Raw genomic sequence first — 15,794 nt, 5'->3', positions numbered from 1 at the left:
TTCAGCTGTTAAGTTACTCAGTATTCATCTTAAACAACTGTATTGAGAAGGACTCACTGTAAATGTGACATCTTCACACTTTCCAATCTTTTAACTTTGAGTAATCTTCACATAAGCCTAGACCTAGAAAAGTTCCAAAGTAAAACTTACATCAGTCTTCACTCCCACGCTCAACAGACTAAAGCTATCACTGATTGCTTCAACACACACACAAAAAAAATCTTAAGATGTGCTCTACCAGTACCTTGGATGTAGGAGCTCTCTAGGGAGCTGAATAAACCAGGAGGGATGTGATTTAGAGCCAGTTTGTCCTGGTAATTAGTTCTTTGAATCACTCTTCTATAGCCAAATGTTAAAGGATTCCAATTCCAGTTGAAAATTAGGCTCTGAGTGTGTTAGAATTTTCTGCCTTTTCATCAGTGTTTCTTGTCTTGATCTGGGTGTCCAAGTCAAGGGTTTTTAGGGCCTTCCTACAGTATAAAACAGCTCCAGGGCCTCTTCCTTGTTCAGATTCTAACTCCTGCTGTTGATGAACAGAAAAATAAGTCAATGCAGAGGAGATTTATGTCTTAGTCATAATGTCAGTGTACAACTTGGTATTCCTGATTTCTTTTACTGTTCAAAATATACCACTAATGCATCTTTATTATTTCCCCTTCTAAGATAATTTAGGGATTTTTGGTAGTTAAAACACTTCAACTTTTTTTCTTGCTGTATATAAGGAAAGATAAAGCTTCAACCAGCTTTTTATTTTATAGAAAATTTACGTGAATTTTCAGTGTGTTTTTTTTATTATGGTTAATTTTGCATGATGTGACTACTCCTATCAATATCTGTATTATGGTGCTATATATTTGGTAATTATCCCTTAATACTGGGAAGGGTTTTTAAAGTACTGAGATTAAACTGGGTTTCTTCCTTCAATTTTTTTATATTTTAAATGAAGCCACAGTGATGTATACAAAAGAAAGTCATCTGTTCCTGGGTAAATAACTCAAGGATAGAAGTTAAAGTAAACAGGATAAGGGTGATATATATATATATAAATACATATATATATATATACATACATATATATATATATATGTATAATTTCTACATATATTTGATAGATACAAATTTAATCTCTTATTCTATGGAACTTTTAATCATTGAGAGAGTGTTTAAAATCTTGTGAAGTATATAAAATAGTGTGAAAAATATCTGGAGAGAAATTCATATTCATCTCATTTTTACCAATTTGCAAATTTTCAGCAGGCATGTGAGAAGCATTCAAATTCTAACTTTGTGTACAAGATAAAAATAAGTCACTACATTTGCCCATTATACAAAAAATAAAACATTAAAGTAATAAAAAAACACTTATCAAGGCCTTACCAAGCTCTAGCTATCTATCTATTCATCTATCTATCATTATTCATCTCCTGTGCCACTCTAAAGATGTATTTATGGAGGCATAAAAGCAAACACAAAAAATTCATGTCATATTTAAACATTGTGGATATCAAAATACAGAATTATAAATCAACAAGCATAAGGTCACATAGCAAAAAATAAAAATCAGAGGTAGAATTTAAATGCAGACATTCTGCCCTCAACATATCTTTTAATTTCATAATAAGAGAATAATAATTCCATTCTATTTTCTTTAGGAAGAGGATAATGTATATTTTTATTGTTAACATACTTTTTTCTAACATAAATAAATTCTTATTTTATAATTCCAATGTAAAGCGGCATTATGAAATTTTGATTGTTGCATTGTTATTAAACAAATTTTTCAAACTTGTTCTTCTTAAAAAATGTTTAGAAAAATTTTATAGTTCTTAAATTTTCTTCTGAAATGTTTACCTTTTTTCTATTTATGACATATGAGAATATATGGATAAAAGCTATTTTTAAAGTAATGCTTCCTATTTTTTAGCTTTGAGTAATAATTCAATATTAACTATCAACAAAAATCACAAAATTGAGGATATTTGACAGTTACTATTGACTAGCAATGAAACTAAAGGCTGAGGGCTTACTGAATAAAATTTCAAAAATTCAAAAACAACTAGAATTTTAAATCAGAACACCAGATATCTATGGCAACATATTTTGCCAATCATTGTTTTGTATTTCAAAAATTCAGTTTGATAATTTATATTCTATAATACTGTGCAAATATTTAAATTGATAAAACCAGCCATCTTTTATTACCTTATTACTGCCATCTGCCTTCTGTATCACTTTTTGTATTCTTATGATTTTGATTAAGGCAAACAATAAGTACTATATGCCACAGTCATTCTCATGAAATAATGCCTCTTTTAAGTCTCACTTTTGACCGTGTAAATGTTTGTGGATATAAAGATAAATATTTTCCCAGTATAAATTTTCATGCAGTGAGGTATGCAGTGATTCCATAATAGGGCATTGGAGGACAGAGGGGCCAGGTTGGGGGCTGAAGCTCTGTGCCAGGGCCACATGGATGGATTGCTTCAAGTGTACAGGGGATCCTGACCACTTATCCTTCTGTTGTGGTGCAAAAGACAAGCAGAGCAGGTATTGGATCAGTTCTAGTAAGCTTCCTTTGCTGTAAAGGAGGCAAAAGGGTGAGATTGCTTATCAGCATCTGAATTAAGAATCTTGCTGTCCTGGGAAAGGATGGAGAAATTACAACATCAAGTAACAGAGAAGGCCAGGGTGAGGGAAGAGGAAGTTCTTATACTGAAGAGTCCAGTAAAGGAGTAATCAAAGCCATATAGATTCTGGCCAGAAGCAATGTGACTACAAATAGAAACCCTCTCCAAAGAAGGAAAATACATTAATACACTTTTGGCAATTTTCAAAAAGCATGGACATTGGCTAGAAGAAGAATCATGGGATGAATTAAAAATTTATCTTGTTTTGCTTTGCTTTTTTTTAAAAAAAAAACCTATCAGGCTGATAAATTTTGATTATGCCTATGGAGGAAGTCATAAGAACTGAAGTCTCTATGAATTTCATAGAAAAATTAAAAAGAGCTAGAGATGTAGCTCAATGACAGAGTATCCCTGTACTGGTTCAATCCCAGTTCCACAAAAAAACATTAAAACAAAAATGTAACTTAACTAATTCTCTTATTTATTTATTCTTCCATTTTCCAAATATGCCAATGAAATATACTTATAAGACAAATGATCCAATGATGAGCTTGGACAATAGTTTATTTGCTAATATCTGAAGTCAAGGTATACTGTCTTATAACAGTATGACATCAAGGGCTTATTCAACAAAATTTTATTTTTCTCTTCGGCCTCTGGAAACTTAAAAAAAAAAAAAGAGTCAACCAAGGAGAAACTTAAATACCCTGCATTGAAAATACCCAGACTTTATTCCATATCTCACAGAGAAACTTTCACTAATTGGGAGGAAATCTTTCCATTACTTTTACTTAATACACAAAATGTTGTGAGGGTGTACATATTGCTGAGCACAGAAGAGGTCAAGCTTGCAGATATCTAGCAGACTAAAGGCTGACATTTCTAAGACATGAGGTCCTTTTTCACAGGCAGTCTTCAGAAGTGACATTTATTCCAAATAAAAGAATCTGATGCTTGACCTAGAATATTAAAGAAAACCCCACAGGACTGGCAAACCTACTTTCCAAAACTTAAAAAGAGAAATAAAGCTTTGAGCTCTGCTGCTCAGAAAATTAATGAGTGATTCATCCCACTTAAAAATGGATTACAGTTCACTGCAACCCATTTTTCAGACCTCACTGAGTGTTTTATATAAACAAGGAGGTGAGCTTCACATTAACCATGACATTTAGCCTCTTTCCCTGAATTAAAATAAATAAATAAATGGGTGTCATTGTAGGTCAATAAGTGAATTCAAGTTTTGTGTACAACAATGAATGCTGTTTTGGAAAAGATAAACTTACCTCAAGGAATTTATTTTCTGTTATGTGTATAGACATTCCATAAGGAGATTAACTTGTTTATAACTTGTGGGGAGCACATTCAAATTATAGCAATCAAATTACTTTTAATACATAAATATTTATTCTTTATTGTTATAATAATTGTAATTCTTTATGAGATGCAATGTGACCTACAAACATCTGAATCCAATATGAAATGATAGATCAGAATTCTTGTCATATCCATCACCTCAAACATTTTAATGTTTGTTATGAATACCAAAAGTCTTCTCTTCAAAATCTTCTCTTCTTACAATTAAGAAGCATACAGTTAATTGTTGTCCAACATAGTTACCCTACTGTGGTACAGAACATTAGAAATTCTCCCTCCTATCAAACTGCACTCCCTATCTTAGCCAACCTTCCTTCATCCCTATCACCCTCTCTGTTACCCACTTTTCTACTCTCCACATTATGAAGATCATCATTTTTAGATTCTACATGTAAGTGAGAACATCAGCAAGAACAACAAAGCTGGAGGCCTCACAATAATTAACTTTAAAACATATTACAAAATTATAGTAACAAAACAGAATGGTATTGGCATAAACACAGACACATTAGTAAAAGGAACAGAACAGATAACTCAGAAGTAAATTCACATATCTATGAGTAACTGATTTTTGACAAGGATACTGAGAATATACATTGGAGCAGGGAGAGTTTCTTTAATGAGTGGATCTGGAAAAACTGGATATTTATATGCAGAAAAATGACACTAGACTCCTATATCTCACTATACACAAAGATAAACTCTAGAGTGAATCAATACTTAAATATCACTCTGAAAAATATAAAACCGCTAGACTAAAACATAGGAAAAATGTTTTGATCCAGGAAGAATTTTCTGAATATGAACCCAAAAGCACAGAAAACAAAATAAAATATTAAAAATGGGTTTATATTAAACTAAAAATTTTCTGCACAGTAAAGGAAACAATCAACAGTGAAAATAAAAAAAATTTTAAAACAGGATAAAATATTTTCAAACTATTCATCTAAGAAATAAGTAATATTTTGAATACGCAAGGAATTCAAGAGAAAAAAAAAGAAAAAATCCAAGGTTTAAAAAAATGAGAGATGATAGGAATAGATATTTAATTTCTCAAAAGATGATATACAAATAGGCCACAAATATAAAAAGAATGTTCAACATCACTAATCATCAGGAAAATACAAATAAAAATCACAGTATATTATCTCATCCCAGTTGTAACATCTATTGTCAAAAATGCCCCCAATTTTTTGAGTTCTTTATATACTCTGGATATTAGGGCTCTATCTGAAGTATGAGGAGTAAAGATTTGTTCCCATGATGTAGGCTTCCTATTTACCTCTCTTATTGTTTCTTTTGCTGAGAAAAAAACTTTTTAGTTTGAGTAAGTCCCATTTGTTGATTCTAGATGTTAACTCTTGTGCTATGGGTGTCCTATTGAGGAATTTGGAGCCCGACCCCACAGTATGTAGGTTGTAGCCAACTTTTTCTTCTATCAGATGCTGTGTAACCCAATCAACAAATGGGCCAAGGACCTGAACCGACACTTCTCAAAGGAGGACATACAATCAATCAACAAGTACATGGAAAAATGCTCACCATCTCTAGCAGTCAGAGAAATGCAAATCAAAACCACCCTAAGACACCATCTCACTCCAGTAAGATTGGCAGCCACTATGAAGTCAAACAACAACAAGTGCTGGCGAGGATGTGGGGAAAAGGGTACACTTATACATTGTTGGTGGGACTGCAAATTGGTGCAGCCAATTTGGAAAGCAGTTTGGAGAATCCTGGGAAAGCTGGGAATGGAACCACCATTTGACCCAGATATTCCCCTTCTCGGTCTATTCCCTAAAGACCTAAAAAGAGCATGCTACAGGGACACTGCTACATCGCTGTTCATAGCAGCACAATTCACAATAGCAAGACTGTGGAACCAACCTAGATGCCCTTCCATAGATGAATGGATAAAAAAAAGTGGCATTTATACACAATGGAGTATTACTCTGCATTAAAAAATGACAAAAACATAGAATTTGGAGGGAAATGGATGGCATTAGAGCAGATTATGCTAAGTGAAGCTAGCCAAGCCCTAAAAAACAAATGCCAAATTTCTTCTTTGATATAAGGAGAGTAACTAAGAACAGACTAAGGAAGAAGAGGAGGAGAAGAAGACCAACATTAAACAAGGATGAGAGGTGGGAGGGAAAGGGAGAGAGAAGGGAAATTGCATGGAAATGGAAGGAGACCCTCAGGGTTATACAAAATTACATACAAGAGGAAGTGAGGGGAAAGGGAAAAATAATACAAGGGGGAGGAATGAATTACAGTAGAGGGAGTAGAGAGAGAAGAGGGGAGGGGAGGGGAGGGGGATAGTAGAGGATAGGAAAGGCAGCAGAATACAACAGACACTAGTATAGCAATATGTAAATCAATGGAAGTGTAACTGATGTGATTCTGCAATCTGTATACGAGGTAAAAATGGGAGTTCATAACCCACTTGAATCAAAGTGTGAAATATGATATATCAAGAACTATGTAATGTTTTGAACAACCAACAATAAAAAAATAAACAAAAATAAACAAAAATGCCCCCAAAATAAGAAATGCTGGTGAGAATGTCGACAAATGGAAATTCCTTTAAACTGTTGGCAGTAATGTAAATTAGTCATAATGGTTTAGAGTATAGAGTTTTCTTAAAAAAAATAAATAGAATTACCATGTGATCAGTAATTCAACTAATTTAAGACTGGAAGACACCACACCACACGACACAGGTCACCAAAGAGGCTTCCACTTTATTACCAAAGGCTGTGTGTTTACATAGGTCTAAGGAGAGGTCGCAGGGCTGAGGTAGATAACAGGTCACCCATTTATTGGCAAGCTCTTCCATATGTCAGTTCCGGAGCCCAAGAAGTTAATTCTAATTGGGGCTAAGGCTTCCCACCAGCAGGGTTTGAACATTGGCGCCATCGGAACATTTCCAGCCAGTGAAAGAAACAAAGAGGAGAAAGGGAGTCCTTAGACGCCATGCTGGGGTTTTTCTCTGGGGTACTGCTGCCATTATATGTTTTCCCAACAACTAATAGGAATATATGAAAAGGAAATCAATATGTCAAAGAGCCGTCTGCATTCCCATGTTAATTATAGCATTATTCACAATAGCAGGATCTGAAATCAAGGAAGGTGTCCATCGATGGATGAATGAATAAAGAAAATGTGGTGTAGATACATAATGGCCTATAATCAGCCATAAAAAAGGTTGAGAACCTATTATATACAGCAACATGGATGAACCTAGAGGATGTTAAGTGAAATAAATCAGGCACAGTAAAACAATCTTTGAGTTTGATGGAAAATTAGATCATTCAGTTTTCTTACACTGATGACACTTGAAATTTCTACCCGTTTTGGCCCAGTGAGCAAAAGCAGGAAGGGAAGTAATTAGTTAGTTACTGATATGATTAAAATTCATCATCATTATGTTAATTAGAATGTTTTAAATGAATTCATTTTAATTGAAAAAATAATTATTGTGTATATTTATGGGATAAAATGTGATGTTTCAACCTGTGTATACATAGTAAAAACATTCAGTCAAGCTAATTAATGTATCTATCATTTCATCAACATTTTTTGGTAAGAATCTATTAGAATTTTAATCAACCAATCTGAATATTTAAAACAGGTTTACCAACTAATGTTTTATATGTTCTGAAGTCCACATCACATACATTTGTAAAATAAAATCAATTCAGTTCAATGCTCTGAAATCAAAGCTTTTAAATAATGCAACTGGTTTCTGAAATTTGCAAACTAATAGTTTAAGTTGCATACTAATACAGTGCATCTTGCAGTTAAGATTTTTTCTTCTTTGGTTATTTACAGCAATACATTTCCAACTATCATCACTTCTGCTTCTTGTATATTACTGTATTATTTGAGAAGATACCGCACCAATCTCATGAATATCAGCCAGAAGATGAATAAATATGAAGAGTGACTTTTTTTTTTTTTACATATTGGAGATTGAATCCCTGGCCTTGTGTATGTTAGAAAAGTACTTTACCACTGAACTACCCCCCAGCCTAAGAGTGATAATTACTGTTTTTATGTCTCTCATTTGCAAATTATAAATGTGAAAATGGTCTTTAGTTATGTTTGAAAATTTCTTCAAGTACTTACATAATATATAAAAATTCCTAGATAGTTTTTGCTACTAAATTCAGATTTGAATCTTAAATGTCTGGAGTGGCATATTCTCCAAATTATATAACCAAATCTAACTTCCTTTTTCAAAATCACCCTATGGCAAAATTTTATTTCTTAAAAAATTGCCAAGAGGGCTGGAGTTGTGGCTCAACAGTAGAGCACTCACCAAGTACAGGTGAGGCCCTGGGTTTGATCTTCAGCACCACATAAAAATAAATAAATAAATATATTGTGTCCAACTACAACTAAAAAATAAATAAAATAAATATTAAAAAGATTGTCAAGAAAAAATTTCATGTTTACATAATTGGTATAAAACTATCTGAAAGATGAAAACTTTTCCAGGTTTTTCTTCCAGACTAGTAATTCTTTGCTTATTTTTAAAACATATATACTACCATCAGAATCTAAAATTCTGGTACATACACCTATGCATCAGGGGACCTATGAACTCCTATATCTAGCCTGCATAGACCTAGAGTAGTTGGCTTCAGAGTCACTCACTGAGGAAAATAGCACATTCCTAAGGGTATGGAAATAAAATATTAAAACTTTTCTATGTACTTATTTTTAGAACATTTTTAGGATATAGATTTTTGTATTTCATGCTGTCTGTATATATTATACTAATAAATATGCATACGTATGAATTTCAAATTTGGTTATGTTTAAAATAACTTATAGAAGGACACAATAAAATTACTAGAGACCATGGGCACATACTTGATATAAAAATATTGGAACAGGTAGACATTTTAAAAGTAATTGACTAAAAATCGCATTCATTTCCTTACAATGTTTCTTTTAAGTGCTCTGCAGGTGTCATGGATATATTAGTAGAGAAAAGTAATAAAAATGCTCATATACTTGTTATATATATGTACACACACACACACACACACACACACACACACACACACAGAGGCAGAAAATACTCATGACCAAAAGCAATTGAACCAAATGTGGACCAAATAAAACCTGTGACATTTGTAGATAAGTGAATTCAAAGAAGTATATTAAAATGAAACTACTTAATGTAAAATAATAGATAGGAATACCACTGACAATATATTTTAAGCAATATCTTGATATTTTATAATAATCAGATATTAACTGTTTAGTTCATGATATTGTTTAAAATTATATTTTGCTAATTATAATGATTTTTAGCCCCTATGAAAAGAGTTCAGGCATTTATTCTATATTAATATTTATAAACATTTAAATTAAAACATATAAAATTAATGTGCCATGGTTTGGAAATCACTGTTCCTAAAAGTTCCTGTTAATGCAAAAATGTTTGGAGATGAAGTGACTGGATTATGAGAGTTATAAAGTAATCAGTTCATTCTAGTTTGAATGGATTAATGGGGTGGTAACTGCAGGAAGGTGGGTGTGACTGTCAGAGGTGGGTCATGGAGGCATGCCTTGGAAGAGTGCATCTTTCCTTCAGCTTCCTCCCCTCTCCCTCTTTACTTCCTTTTTGAGATAAGTGGTTTTCCTTCACCGGATCTCCCACCAGGACATGCTGCCTCACTTGTTCCCAGAACAAGGAAGTCAGCTGACTGTGAACTGAATCTTTGAAATCATGAGCCAAACAAACTTTTCCTCCTCTACATTGTTCTTAGTAAATATTTTGGTCACAGTGACACAAAACTAACACATAGTGTCAATATTATTTATCAAATTGTTTTCCTATTTTAATTAACATAACATGGCTTCACAAACACCCCTGGAGCTTGAATATAAATTATTATCAATATAAACATTAGGGAATCTACTCCATTGTAACAATGACATTTTATACAATTTCATCTTTCTTCTATCTCTTGAACTCTCCTGTAATGATGTTGATTTATTCACATCTGACTGAACTGTCCCCATTCAGAAATAGTGACATTTTCTTTTAGTTTTGTTTTCTCTCTCTTTTTACATCTATTTTTGCCTCTTCCTCGGTTTCTTTCTCTCCCTCTCTCTTTCTTGATTTTAAAAAGAACAAAAAAATACATAGGAAGTTTCTACTTAGTACAGTATTTGGACTTACATCCACTTTATATTTGTAAAAGAGACAGATTTTTAACTTTTTTAAAAATGATATTTGGATATTTAGAAAATATTTTGCTTTTCTAATAACACTAACATGTAGACTTTGTTTTAAAGTTAAAAAAAGAAAAAAAAATCCACTTGGGTAATCAATTACATGATTGACACATTATTTTTTCTAGTAAATTTTTACTACTGATACTTAAACATGTAGCATTTCAATTTTATTTAATTCAAAGCACTATCCTGTCCCACTAAGAAAAGCATTAGCTCAGTGCCTCATTTAGCAGAATGTTCATGTTTTCCTACAGTACCGGTCATACCTTAGTTTCTTGTTTTGGAAATTCATTAGGTAGTAAAAAAGAACCATGAGAGACTTAAATTTACTCATGGTTCCTTATATGAATTGGAGATGCAATAGATTTATAGGTTGAAGTCAAAACCACACTAAATACATAGTGGCAATAGAGCTATTTTTTTTTTCTTTTGGTCACCAATAAAAGAATGTGTGGTTATTGGAACCTTACCTTCAACATGGATCAACTAAACTTACTCAGATCTTCATGAAATTTGCTCTCCCTGCTACGACTTACTATAATCCCTTCCAAATCTGTGGCACAGAATCTTTTGTAGGGGTGAAGTCTATCAGCCAGTAAACCTTATATGTCCGCCTTTCAGATCTCTCTGAAACCAAGATCATGATGAAGTAAGGGTTGTGTGACTAACATTTCTGCAGTACTCCTGGAACAGTGTAAATGCCAACCAGATAGCAACTTTGATGGTTAAACAACCACTAAACTAGAGCACAGTCTTCTCTACCCTCACATTTTATCTCAATTCTGTTGTTCCTCACATATCAGCTTCAAGGAGAAGAGACCACCCCCAACCCCATCCCTCTTCCAAAAGCAGAACTAGGGAAGAGATAGCCTCTTAAGGCAACCATTGAAGTGCTACTGCCCAGAAAAACCTCACTTTGATGAGGTTTTCAAACCAGTCAAGAATTTACAATGCTTGGGTTTCTGGTTGTAGGGCACCAATAACCAGGTCCTCTTAGATTTTAGACGTAGACTTGTTAATAATGTTGTTTTCAGTAGTGTGCATTGGCCACTCTTTCTTAAACTCTTAACCACTATTTGATTTTTAGCTAAGATTTTGTGGTGTGTGTGTGTGTGTGTGTATGTGTGTGTGAGAGAGAGTGAGAGAGAGAGAGAGAGAGAGAGAGAGATGGGAGGGGGAGAATAAGATCCTGTTATTTAGTTCAAGAGGGAATTAGGCAGACATCCACTGGTAGGCTTACTGAAGAGGAAAGGGTCAATGTTTCCCAAATACAGTTAAATGTGTCAAGGCTGTAAAAGACCACATGATGAAAGACCTGTTTCCACTGTTTTCTGAGATTTGCTTCATGTTTTAAATATGAAGGACTGGTAGTAATAAGTTTTGTGTCCTTGTAGGTAAAGTGAATTGGAAATTTTAACCATATGAGAATTTGTAATTCACACATAGCCTTAAATTTTGAAAACATGACTTGATCAAAACCAAAGCTCTACCCTTAAAGAAACTCTGAAGCCCAAGCAGAGAACTCTTTCTTCCCTCCAAGGTAGACAGAAATACAATGCCCAGAAGATTCTCCTAAATCTTAGGGAGACTAAATGCCTTACACTTATATATTTCCAAACCAGAGAAATGATTACAGGATTGTATCATCCCAACACTATTGGTTCTGTGCTGCTTGTTTTGTTTTAAATTGAGGAATTGAAATAATACCTCTTTGTACATAACTTTATTTAGTAATAATATGTTTGTAAACATATACTTTCACAGCTAAAGAATAAACAACACCCAAACTTATATGTGTGGAAAATTTGCAATCTTCTTAATTTATCAGCAAATGTCACTACTCCTATCAAAACTAGATCCTTAAATTATTAGTGTTATAAAAGCAGTTCATGATTAAAAGCAGTGTTCTGAAAATTCGGTCCTCCAGGAATGATTGTGATAAAAGTCACTTGAAAATACCAATTAATTTTTTAAAATTTTGTTTCTTGGTTGTAGTTGGACACAACACCTTTAGTTTATTTATTTATTTTTATGTAGTGCTGACTATTGAACCCTGTGCCTAGCATGTTATTACATGCTAATATGGAGTGCTCTACTGCTGATCCACAACTCCAGCCCACCAATTAAGTTTTTAAAAGTGTGCAACATCTAAACTTTTAATGTAACAATTGAATGAAAAAAATACATAAACAAAACTTAAATATTTCAAGTCTATTTAAATACTTAATATATGCTAAAACCAGTTACCTATATTAATATTTTGTTTTAAGCACATAATACATGAGTCACAATCTCTTTTTTTTTCCTTTTTTCTCTTTCCACAATTTTTGTTGGTGCATCAGAGTTGTACATAATGATGGGATTTGTTGTTATGTATTTATACATGCAGTCAATATAGCAATAATATAATTTTGTCACTATCACTCCCCATCAATTCCCTCCTCCCTCTCTTCGTATCACCCTCTGGTCTCTTTTCTCTACTGATTTCCCTTTGATATTCATGATATACTGCAGTCTCCTCACTCCTACCTTTCTTTTCTTTTTTGCTCTCTAGTTTCCACAGATGAAACATATGACCCTTGACCTTTTGAGTTTGGTTTATTTGAATAATATAATAGTCCATGATTCACAATACGTTAGCACAACAGTCATGCTTAATTTAAACACTCCAGTCAGTATAATTAACACATTTTTACTTTATTATTACAAATAACAAGATAGATGCTAAATAAATAATTATGTGTGTATGTCTTTTGTGGGATAACATACTCTTATTGATTTGCTGCACTTAATAAGAAAATAACATATTACTTAAAAAGGTGCAATTTAAATCTTTTTGGTTCATAATGAATTTTAAGACAACCATCTCACGAATACAAGAATTAGTTCAGAGCTTGAACCAATGGATTAAAAATAATTTTGTTAAGATATATAATTGAATCAAATCACATAACATCTGAAGCTTCATTCCACTTTCCAAAACTGAAGCAGAATTTACTTCTTTAGGTTTTTTCTTCTCAAATCTACTGTGTAAAATTAAATTAGAGGCAAAAATGCACCACAAACTTCCAATGCACCATGCACTTGTGTTTTTCTAGTAACTTTGCATTTTGTGTCAAATACAGTAAAGCATCTATTACCTTAATTAATGTCATACATATGAATCACCATTTAGAAAACTTTTACCTTTGGTACATAAAGAATTGTAAAATAAGCTTGATGAAATGCAGTGGACCAACTTACTTCAAATGGGCAAACCCCTTATATATTCCCAGTGGAAGTAGTAAAAGAAAATTTTACTTTGAACCAGCTATTGATTCCTGAAATTTAATTGTAAGAATATGTAAAAATGCTTCTGTCCTAATGATATCAAAACAAGCAGTTCTTCATGCTCTAATTATGTATGTTTTATAGTTATTTTTTTTCAGTGCTTAACTATTTGGAGCATTTAAATGCATTTTATATAATTAATACCTTGTTGAAAACACCAACTCTGATAATGATATTTTCAAAAACATATATTTAATGAGCATTAGTCTCTAGTGTTTTTAATTTTTTACTGAAATATAAGCTAAAAATCCCTTTCAAAAGCTTCAATTAAAATAATGCTATCTATTCTGGTATAGTAAATACATTTGAGTCTTTTGCTAATTCCCTGATGTCAGTCACATAGATTTTTAAAGTTTATTTGACTTTACAAAAATTTTCCTTTGTTCTTACTTTTATAGAGCCTTTTTAATTTTTTTAATCAGTAGATGGACATAATACCTTTATTTTATTTTTATGTGGTCCTGAGGATCGAACCCAGGGCCTCACACATGCCAGGCAAGCGTTCTGTCACTTAACCACAACTCCAGCCCCCAGAACCTTTTCTTACTACAATCTTTACATATTTGCTTAGCCTTTCTCTACACATTTGCAGTTAAGCATTGCTGTGATAACAAAATAAATACTTAAATGAATTTTTTATTTAAATGAGCTTGTTATCATTTAAATCATATTCATTGCCTATTCATTGTGAGAGGGGCCTTTTTTTTCAATGTCTTGAGGATACATTGGCCTTGTGGTTGTATCAAGAACTATAGGCACTTTTTACTCAGGCTGAGAATCAATTCTCTGCAATCTACCTAGAAATGAGTATTAGACTTTTGTAAAAAGAAGTATGCCAGTGGATAGGCATCAAAATGAGAAGAACACGGTGCACAAAGATACCAATTTCAAGGAGATACTTTCTTAATGACAAAAGATGTGGTAACTTCCCTGTGTGTCCTCAAAGTAGGAGAAACAGCAGAATGAGATTCATCTGAGATGGCAGCTTCTCCAAACTCCCTCTATTCTAACTGAGTGGTTCACTGGCTCAGGAGATAACACATTTGGAATGAAATTAGGTCACATACACAGAAGAAACTTCCACTATCATTCTTTGGATTATCCATATATAAAGGCAGATCTATTCTGCCTTTAATCTGTTCCGCTTAACATACATAATTCTGAATGTGGTCCTGAGTGTTTTATGAGAGGCAGAGAGAATTTTCTAACCATTTCCAGGGCATACATATGTTTTTACTATTCCTTAGCAGAGCAGAGCCTCAGTCCTCCTGGAGGCCATATAAAAATTTAAAACACACTGACATATTTTGATCTACTGAATAGGGTCCTTTGATGTGTACCATGAAATACTGGTTGAACAAAAATAACATTTTTAAACTTAGTTGGATAAATTCAAGCATAGTACCGTTTCAATTTTAATTAAAAGTTAACTCATGTAAAATCTATTTTCTTTACAATATGTTCATTTGGCATTTTCTTATACCACTACACTCTTGTAGCATAACATAATCTGTGCATAAATTCTCTTAATCCTGAGGAAAAAAGTAAAAGTAAGGAGTATCATAACCAGTATGTCACTGTGTACTCAGTATTGGACTTTTACAGTCCTTTTTTCTTTGTATCTCAGCCTAATGGAGACAGCAAATGCCCTGAGCATCCAGGTTTGACTGTGGAATGTGGCTTAGGAGTAAAGAGTTTGTGCCTATGTTTCAAAACCTGAACAAGTAACCTAAAGAACAAAATTAGAATACTGCCTCTTCAAAATGCTGACCATTCTCCTAGAAGCTTGAATTTTGTTCCTTTGCGTGTGGTTATGTAAATGAGGGCTTTATTTTATTTATTTATTTATTTATTATCATTTTTTTTTTTAAGTAAGCAGGATAGGAGACATAAAGGATGATGAAAAGAAACACAGGCTTGTAAACAACCTTTAGGTGACACTGAAGAGGAGGAAGCAAGGGACTCAGAGTTTGAAAGCTGTGCAGGCTTGTGCACTGGCATGAAATCTGTGAAACCTGTTTTCTGGGAAGTGTCAGTCAAATTTTTGCTCTTTGTTTGCTTTCATTAATTTATACTGTAACACAGGAAATCCAGCAAATTTAGGAAAGCAAGACATGTGAGTCAAAATTCCAAGTTCTAAGACTAGAATTCATCTGTGGGACAAGGAGGCATAAAATATCAGCTCCTTCAACAAAACAAAATTGATCA

The sequence above is a fragment of the Ictidomys tridecemlineatus genome, chromosome 5 (assembly GCF_052094955.1).
Source record: "Ictidomys tridecemlineatus isolate mIctTri1 chromosome 5, mIctTri1.hap1, whole genome shotgun sequence".
Taxonomy (NCBI): Eukaryota; Metazoa; Chordata; class Mammalia; order Rodentia; family Sciuridae; genus Ictidomys; species Ictidomys tridecemlineatus.
This window is presented reverse-complemented; position numbering follows the sequence as displayed.